Source organism: Pantherophis guttatus, chromosome 2 (genome assembly GCF_059756535.1).
Source record: "Pantherophis guttatus breed Tessera chromosome 2, ASM5975653v1, whole genome shotgun sequence".
Classification (NCBI taxonomy): domain Eukaryota; kingdom Metazoa; phylum Chordata; class Lepidosauria; order Squamata; family Colubridae; genus Pantherophis; species Pantherophis guttatus.
In genome coordinates this window covers 75,474,733-75,484,883 of record NC_142064.1, presented here as the reverse complement: position 1 = coordinate 75,484,883, position 10,151 = coordinate 75,474,733, and the positions used below count along the sequence as shown (strand labels likewise).

Below are 10,151 nucleotides of genomic sequence, written 5' to 3'. Positions count from 1 at the left end.
ATTATATTCAAAATAAATATCGGAATAAGAAATTGCAGATAGGTTATGAATGATTATATAGATATTTAGTGTGTCTTTAAGTAATAAAGCTAGGCGGGTAATTAGGGAATTGAAGAAACAAGAGATGTGGAATGTCATAATTGTTTAGACTAGGATTGATTATGATTGTTGAAGTTTATACCCTGTAATTTGTTCTGGGAAGGGGAGGGGGGAGGGGGAGGTTGAGGTAGGGAAGTGGGGGGAAATATGTAAACTTTTTGTAAAACTTTTCAATAAAAAAATAAAAAAATAAAAAATCAAGATGGTGACCATACATGAGTGATCAAAACCTACATCCGTTTTTCATCTGTCACACATAGAAAAAGAGCAGGTCTTTGATCATGCAGCTGAGGCCACCATTTTTACTTTTAACTCTCTCAAGACCCTGTACCTCCTGGACCTGGGGCAGATCCACCATTTTAGGCAATTGGAGCTATAGATGTAGGGCCCTAGGTTTTACAAAGCACGTGACTTCTTCAATGTCTCAGTAAGTAATGATGCTTCTGCGCATGCACAGATTGTACCTTATGACATCCGGGCAGGTGGGCGGAGCCTCCCGCCACTTTTACTACCAGTTCTCAAGAACCGGACAACCCACCACACAGTGGGAGCAACCCACCACTGGTTCTGTAGAAAACAGGTGGGTCTTGCATTGTGATGTCATAATGCTGCTGACAATATCAGTTTGCACCCCATTTGCCTCCTCTGCAGACAACACTGACCTCACAAAAATGTCTCCATTTCATCACGATTAATCAGGTCATCCACTACAAGCTGCTCCTCAATAGTCAATGTATCTAAGATGCAGTGGAAGTGACCCTCCCTCACCATCAGTCCAGCTCTACTAATTTATGTTGGCCAACGGCATCTGACTGATCTGGAGTAAGAAATGGCAAGAATTCAGAACATCTATTTTAGCAATCATCTCTGTGAGTGCTTAAAAGTGCAAGGCTACCTCTGTGTTAAGGAAATTTTTCACATTGTCATCATCACTAAATGTTCTGCCAACAAGATGCAGGTGTAAAATGCCTAAGCAAAAAAAAAAAAAAAGTGAGATTGTGAAGGATGTTCAAAAAGTTCTATCTATAGAACTGATTCTTCTCTTTCTGAAAGTTTTTTTAATACTATTTTTAATGGTTGGAGTTTAACTTAAAGATGGAATAAAAAGTACTCCATCACTGAAATGCTAGAAAAGAAGACAAGCAGTTGTGTAAGATGAGAACTGAATAATCACTGGTTTATTTATTTTTAATGTCACTCTTAGATAGGAAAGAACTAGGAATTGTGGCAAAATTGAAAGCAGGTGATTTTTTTCTCCCTAATAAAAAACAAACAATAGCTTGACATTGTGTTAGAAATATTGATTTAAGAAAGCCACATTCAGAAAGGGAGCCTGAAGGACATTTTACATATAATACGCACTCATTTTTATTTTAATTTCTGTATGTTTATTAATGCGGTATGATTATGAGAATATGAATAGGATTTAGGAGATGATGGACTGAGTACTGAAATTTTGGAAATTGTCACTATATGAAGGACATTGGATTTATCAAGCAAGGGTGTAACAAAAACATATTTTCTTAGGATGGAAAGTAATGCAGCTTTAGGCCTATAACGTTTGATTAATTGTGTGTGTATGTGAAAGTGTGTATGTGTGTGTGTGTGTGTGAGAGAGAGAGAGAGAGAGAGAGAGAAAGTTTAAAATTTTGATTACAAGTGAGCAGTTTTCTGTACATCTGATACTATATGTTTCTCTTTTTCCTTTCTTTCTTTCTTTCTTTCTTTCTTTCTTTCTTTCTTTCTTTCTTTCTTTCTTTCTTTCTTTCTTTCTTTCTTTCTTTCTGATGTGTATTTTCTCCCCCCCTCTCTCTCATATTTAAACCATAAAAATGAAAAAGGAAGCATGAACAACAACATTATACTTTTTTCATGATTCTAGATACAAAATCAGGGATTACTGTTTTGTTTAAAAGAGTTTTTTTCCTCAGTTTCACTTACCCCTGCAGCTATCGGGTCCAAATTTGGAGGTTATTATTTGATATCAGCGAATATTGTTGGGTTCTGAGGAGAGAGGTACAGCTCCAGATATAGGTCTGAGACAAAACTTTGCTCTTCTGATCCCAAATCTATTCCCAGATAGAAGCTAAGGAATAACTAGAAAACAACATTTGCTATTCAGTAGATTCTATAATTGGTGGTGGTGGCAAGTGTAAATTTACCTCTTTTTTTTTTTTGAGACAACTGTTATAATAAGGTTTATTTCTTTTAATTAATTAAAAAGTAATACTGCAATGTCAGGACATTTAATTTCATCATAGCAAAGTAAGGCATTTTAATATGTTCACATGCTGGATGGCAAGAGAATTATATTTTTTTAAAAAAATCAATTTTATTGAAAGTTAAAATGGAAAATTGCTTTCAGTGATAATCGTACTGTGAATAATTGACTGTTTGTGGAGTTCTTTCTTTAGAGGAGAGGTTTTCATACTCTTTGGATTCCATCCAACATATTGTTTGAATAAGTAGTTTCCATTTATGAAATATGTTACAAAGGCACAATGTACGAATGCAGTGAGATTCATGTGGACATATTGGGAGGGTTCCAGGCTTAGACGTTCTTAGAGAAAACCCCTTGATTGAAATAAATTTACTCCACAAAGAAGGAATTTGGATTTAAATAAGGAATTATATTCAGGGCTCATTAAATTGTAAAGTTGAAGGTTTTGGAAAGAAGGTTAGAATTTAATAGAGTGTAGTGTTCCATGGATGCTAGCTTTTTTTATGACTAGTTTTGGAAGTGTATGGAATAAGAGGGTGAGTCTCTATGTATCATTTCTCTGAGCCCTGCATTGACTATTTCCCTAAAATTGCTATTTGCAGTTCAGGGGAAGTGCCTGTTGGTATCTGTGGGAGCCTTCCTTGAAGTTCAAATAGCAGCTTTGAAGAAGTGAGGCTTGTTAAGATCCTTAGGGAGAAGAAATGATTGGCCTTTGACATACAAATATCACCTATGCTCCATATTTCAGAGGCTGCCCAGATTTTTCTAACACAGTATTAAAAAAAAGAAACCCGCAATACCTGGATTTCTGCAATTAATTATTAACCATTTTTAGCCCCATTAATTGTTTTTAGCTCTGCTGTACAACACTCAGAGTTCCTTGCGTGTGAAAGGGGTGGCTCTATAAACTGATTTAATAAATAAACGAAATTAATATCACAAATACTTTGGTCCTTTCCGCATGCAGTAATTGCTTGCTCTAATAGTTGAACCTGAAAAATGGAAAAATCATAGTCTCCTGTAGCGATGCAAGAAAGTCAACCGAAAAAGTTACTTTCAGGCCACAATAAACTTCTTGGAGAAATGATGCCAGCCCTGTCCACAAATGCAGTTCTGTAAGGGGAAAAATCATGAGTTGCTGTCAAGTATAAGCACCTATATTCGAGTTTTATGCTCCAGGTAGCTCATCAAAATTTCACTGGGTACATCACAGTCTGGATTAGGAGCAGTAATTCTGCAGAAACATGATGACTTCTGGCGACCATTGGCACAGGGATCTAACTCAGTGACTAATACAGACATAACACACACACAAATCAAGAAGGTTGTCCAGCATCTTGTTTGCTTATGAACACTTTCATCAATATAACTGACTGCTGAGGATGCAGGGACCACAACGAGCCCCTTCAAGCATTTTTAAAGAAACCACTAAAAGGCTTCTTTGGAAAAACAAATAGTAAACAGTAAAAAAAGATGGATTTTGTTGGACAGCAGAAAGCTTAACCCAGGGGTAAGAACACGTGGACAGAGAAAAACAAAGGGTTAGGGTTAGGATTAAGATTTTATCAGGAAGAATGCCTGAGACTGGGGGTTCCATAAGAGAATAAAATAAAGTTAATTAGGAAATGATATAGTGATTTTGGGGGAAAAAAAAAAGAGGCTGAGTTACTTACATCATTCTACAGTTAAGAGGCTGCACTGGGCTTTCCTGCATTAAGGAGACAAGTGAGAACATGAACTATTTCAGCCAGACGCAGAAAACAAGTGAACTCAAAGAGGAAAGAAGTGATGACAGCTCTGAGAATATCAATTTAACCTACAGGAGGGAGGTTACAGAGAGGTATGTAGAGTAAGGCTTTCCAACAAGATGCTGTCCGTCTCAACCTAAGCGTAGTACACAAAATTATCTGCTACAACGTCCTACATGTAAATAACTACTTCAGCTTCAACTGCAATAATACACAAGCACACAATAGATACAAACTTTTTTAAAGAAATGTTTTATTGAATTTTTACAATCAAACAATCATTATTCAACTCTTGTGCATGACTGTGACCATTTACATATCATCATACTAGTATTCACCTATACTCTATATATTTTCACTAAATCTACAGTACATTCTATTATTTTCCTTTTTTTCTATTTTTGATCCAATTATACCATTTCTCCCATATTAATTACATAAAAATCCGTCAATCCTTTCAATTCAAGTGTCATTTTGTCCATCTCGGCACAATCAAATATCTTTTTAATTATTAAAATAGATACAAACTTAAAGTAAACCGCTCCAAACTCGATTGCAGAAAATACAACTTCAGCAACAGAGTGATCAATGCCTGGAATACACTACCTGACTCTGTGGTTTCTTCCCCAAACCCCCATAACTTTAACTTTATACTGTCGACCTCACCCCATTCCTAAGAGGTCTATAAGGGGCGTGCATAAGCGCAGCAACATGCCTACTGTCCTTGTCCTACTGTCCCCATTTATTTATATCCATTTTCTGCATTCATAATCATGTTTATACTTATATCTGTTATCTTATACGTGCTTGAATAAACAAACAAACAAACAAACAAACAAACAAACAAACAAATAAATAAATAAATAAATAAATTCTATGCTCTTTGTCGTCAAGTTATAGGTGCAAAAAGCCAGAGCAGGCAAACTGGAATGCCAGCTGTTCTGTTTGTCATGCATACACTAGGTAAATTTAACTTCAGTGTGAACTCACCTTTCAGAGTTCTAAACCCTACTTTGAAAAGTAAACCAAAGCAGAATTTGCAAAACAAAGACATCTTTATTTGGCATGCAGGCTTCTGCAATCCTAAATTGAGGGATGTGCAAAATCAATCAATGAAACATAAAACATTTCCACTTCAAAATGGCCCTTCTGAGGTGTTCAGTGCATAAGGAAATGTGAGCTAGTAGAAGGGAATATTTGTAGCTCAGCGTTGAACTGTGGGGTTCTTGGTTTGGTTGTTTACTTGCAGATATCTCATTACCCAAACTAGGTAACATCATCAGTGCTCGAAGAGAGTAGAAGCAAACCTCACTCCCTGCTGGCACTGATGAAGTTATCTAGTTAGGTAGTGAAATGTCCGCAAGAGAAAAACGAAGCTCAGAGAGCACCAGGACCAGGGATGGGTTTCACTTACCTTTATCACTAGTTTGCCATGTGCCCGCACACTCGCTTCATGTGTGCGCTGTCCATGCATGTACCTAGCTTTCCACCCAAGTACTTTGGTCGCTTCTGCGCCTTCCGTGTATGCGCCCAGCCTCGAAAATGTGCCTAAATAGCATGACTTGGAGCTGGGGTGGGGGAGGGGGAGCAGGGGCGGGCCCACCCGTGATTGCAACTGTTGTGACCTAGTCTCACTAAGTCATTACCAGACACATTAGTCCCAAACAAACCTATTTTATTATAATAATAATTACTTCATTCCCAGCTTAATCCAAATTAATTGCAAGTCTTTCAGAATTAGTCCTTCGGCTTATAACAAACCTATATCTTCTTTGGCACCCTGCCAAAGGCCTTTCTTGGCAAAGCCCCATGAAGTTCAGAAACAAGAGATGCCAACTGGAAACAGATTTAGCAATTTTGCTTTCCTACAAAGAGCTCAACAGCCTTTGCTACTCTTTTAAGCCTTATGGGAGGGGCCAATCAGCTTCTGGCCTTACTCCTGAGTTGTCCCTTTTGCTTTAGCTGCTTTTGCCTTCTGGCAGCTCTGCACATGCGTGCACTAGGAACAGGCTCCCCCTGTTCCTCTGCCTCTCTGCTGTCTGACTCTGGAGGCTCCGAAGTCCACGCATCACTCCCAGATGGCCCTCTATCTCTGCCTCTGACCCAGAGCCCTTGTCCGGGCCTTCCCCAGACTCCAAGACTGGCCCATTGTCCTCCCCAGTCTCCTCACTGTCTGACTCCACTGCCAGCTCTGCAGGCTGCTGGTGGACCACAACAACCATTACTGGTTCACCTGAACTGGTGCGAACCAGCTGAATACCACCTCTGACTAGGACCCTACAAAATGTGAACTGTTTTGAGTAGAGGTGTAAGAAAAGTTCCCCTTCCCAACTTCAGAATTGATGTTTGGGTTTTCCAGGAGCAAATAAGAGGCATCTGTGTTTGCATACCCATTTTAATTGTTACCCAAACCCAAGCTATCATTCTGATAAAAGCAGCATACTTTCTTTGTACATGCCTAGTAATGTCACATGCAGGTCTAAAAGGGGTGCAGCACACACTGTGTGGGCATGATGCTGCTTTTATCTGCTGTAATGTATAAGTATTTTTCTCATCCTTACTAATTTGGGTCCTCCCAACAAAAGGTGAGACATATGTTACCTACTACTTCTCAACATTTGTCATATTTTTCTCACCTATATAAATAAAAATAAATTTAAAGTAATCTGAAAGAAACCTATAAGGTCATCTTACAATAAAATGTCTGGGGAAAATGAGCTAAGACATTTTGGAAGTCTCTTTCTGAGTTCATAATACAGTACTCTGCTTAGGAGCTTAGCAAAATATCTTTGGAGGCAATTGTTAGACCAAGATTTTTTTAAAAATAGCCAGATGTGGTTATTTTCTTGAGGTATTTGCATTATCCATGTTTTGTTTGGGTTTTTTCACAATAAATATATGACATTTTATTGCTGCTACATGTAATTATGAGCTTGTAGTTAGTTGGATTACAGATTCACTCTTGGTTTTCATTACAATCTGCAGTCATTCTTTACAGCTTTTCATAATTGTATGATTTAGTTTTATCTTTATTTTATTGATATCCTACAGAGCCAACAAGCTGTTGAAAAATGGCAGTTTAAGTGTCTATTCTGAGAAAAAATCCTGCCTGATTAAAACATCCTTCTGAACATATTTTTCCTTTTGACATTTTTCCATTTGGTCATAACTGCATCCATTTATATCTTTGCACCATTAGCTCCCTAATTATAAAGCCAATAAGAATTCCAACCTTTGGGAAATAACACCCGTAAGATTAGACCCACTTTCTATATCAAGCAATAGTGGCACTTGAGAATGCAATCCATCTGATTGATGCTATAGTTCTTAGGCATGGTTAGAACAGATTCAGTCTCTGTTAATTAACAGATTAATTAAAGGAAAGTTTAAATGGGTTTGTTTTAAATGGGTAGGGCAGATTAAGACTAAGGTTAATGAGTTGCATGCTTCATAGCCCATACTATAGCCACAATAAAATTCAGCACTAACCACATGATTTAGTACTAGCATGTCAGGATGAATTAGATTAGATCCCCTGAAAAATGTAGGGTCATTAATGACCAATTTGATTTCACTGGATCTATTATGATTAAATCTGGAACCAACCCATTGTTAGTTTCCTAAAGTTCTAAGTTAATAAAATTTACTTTGATTCCCATGAGAATCAATACCACTGCTTGGTTCCTACAATGGCATGGGGCTTCCATTGGGCTTGGAAAACTGAGTTTATGAATTAACAGTGTGTGCTGTCCTCACTACATGTTAGTCTGTGTGCAGCTCAACATGCAGCTAAGCCCACCTATCCTCCAATAAAACAGACCCTGTGCTTAAATTTGGATACTTTATTGAAAGAACAGGATATGGTGAAACTGGGGAAAATAGGAATACATACAATGAGAACTAAATACAAGATAGGCAGTATTGAGTTACCGCTGAACATAACAATTAATAAATACAAGCAATTTAAATCTCACCAGCAATGCTCTGTGTGTGGGATGTGGGTTTGTCCTTGGATGACTATGTGCTACAGATTAAGATGGATTCTTTGTGTTTCTGCCTTCTCCAAACACTAAAGGAAATGGAGTGTTGCTTCCCTACATGTACTTGTTTTGAGAGTGTGGGCTGATGGGTAAAGAGGTTGGGTCAGCTTCAAACAATATACTTGGTATTTGTCTCTCTGACCACTAGATGGGGCTAGAGAGCAACAACAGTATATAAGGATTGTATGTTGGGGCATATTTGTTCCTCCGACCACTAGATGGGGCTAGAAAGCAACAACAGTATATAAAAGTTATATGCTGGGGCATGACACAAAATAGCATGGAGAAAATGGGAGCAAAAAGGGAGGACCAATTCCCATTGATGGTATTTGCACCTTCATTCACTTCTGAGATTTCTATCACAATTTGTTTCACTGAGCCAAGTAAGCCTTTGCACAGAAAGACAGTTGCTTTCTTCCCACGAACCAGGAAGAATGCATTCATTAACACAGATATATTTTTGTCTCCCAGGCTGCAGTTTGTGAGCTGGTTCGTGGGGAACAACACAATGGTTGCAAAAGAACACATTTCATTTCATCTCCACCAGGGGAAACTTACATCCTCAACAGATCCCAGTACGGTAAAACTCAGTATCAGACAAATCCATGTAGAAAGCTATGTTCGTGGATTAGGTCAACTGCTTTCCACCAACAGCCAAGCATAGACCTTCACAAATGAAGAAAGGCATTCAGACCCCATTCTGAAGACAACAAATGCATCTCCATGAATACAAGGAGTGATTTTTGTCAGAAATAGACTAGCCCCATTTTGAAAGATATTTTATTTTATTTCAGGGGATGGGGGGAGGATTGACAGAATGATGAATGTTGCCATAGATTTTTTTTTCTCTGGCACGTATTAAATGCCTTTCAATATTTCAATTGTCATACAGAAAAATAAAGTTAGTTAAAAAAAGGCTCTGGAGCCTGATGATCTATAACAAAGTAATTGCATTTCATTTATACTTTAAATAAACCTATTGTCTTGCCATTTTTCTTTTATATTCTACTCTCTATCTCTAATAATACACTTGACTGATACAGCACAAGTTTGCCACCTCCTACACTCTGTTGTGAATCCAGTGAAACTCAGCACCCAGGTAGACACCTATAGAATGACAATGCAAATGATGTACCTTGATTTTTGATACAGCTTGATTCAGGGATATTGAAGACATATACAGACAAGACACACACAAAGACAGACAAGACAGACACAGACTTCAGAGGATAATTAGAACTGCAGAAAAAACAATTACCACCAACCTGCCTTCCATTGAGGACCTGTATACTGCACGAGTCAAAAAGAGGGCTGTGAAAATATTTACAGACCCCTCACATCCCGGACATAAACTGTTTCAATGCCTACCCTCAAAACGATGCTATAGAGCACTGCACACCAAAACAACTAGACACAAGAACAGTTTTTTCCTGAAGACCATCACTCTGCTAAACAAATAATTCCCTCAACACTGTCGAACTATTCACTAGGTTTGCATTACTACTGTATTACTATGAGTCCTCTCATCATTCCTATCACCCATCTCCTCCCACTTATGACTGCATGACTGTAACTTTGTTGATTGTATCCTTACGATTTATATTGATATTGATTGTTTCCTAGTATGATTTGATTGCTTATTTGTACCTTATGACTATCATTAAGCGTTGTACCTTATGATTCTTGACGAATGTATCTTGTCTTTTTATGGACACTGAGAAAATATGCACCAAAGAGAAATTCCTTGTGTGTCCAATCACACTTGGCCATTAAAGAATTCTATTCTATTCTATTCTATTCTATTCTATTCTATTCTGTTCTATTCTATTCTATTCTATTCTATTCTATTCTATTCTATTCTATTCTATTCTATTCTATTCTAATAAAGCGATTACATCCAAAGAAAATGACATTTAATTTGAAATTCTCTAGATTTGATGGGCATTTACAAGACACTCAAGATACAATTGTTTTTTTGCAGAAACGCACATAAATAAAAGTAGAAAAAGTCATGCCTGTTGATTTTAGTGGTAGCTTATGGGA

The 10,151-nt window shown here is 37.6% G+C and overlaps 1 long non-coding RNA gene across 1 annotated transcript; it reads left to right on the top strand.

Moving 5' to 3' along the window:
* The first annotated feature begins 324 nt into the window (after positions 1–324).
* Positions 325–9,026, top strand: LOC117661979 (uncharacterized). Its single transcript, XR_004590202.3, has 2 exons — positions 325–968; positions 8,580–9,026. It is a non-coding gene; the product is annotated as an uncharacterized LOC117661979 (long non-coding RNA).
* The last annotated feature ends 1,125 nt before the right edge of the window (positions 9,027–10,151 follow it).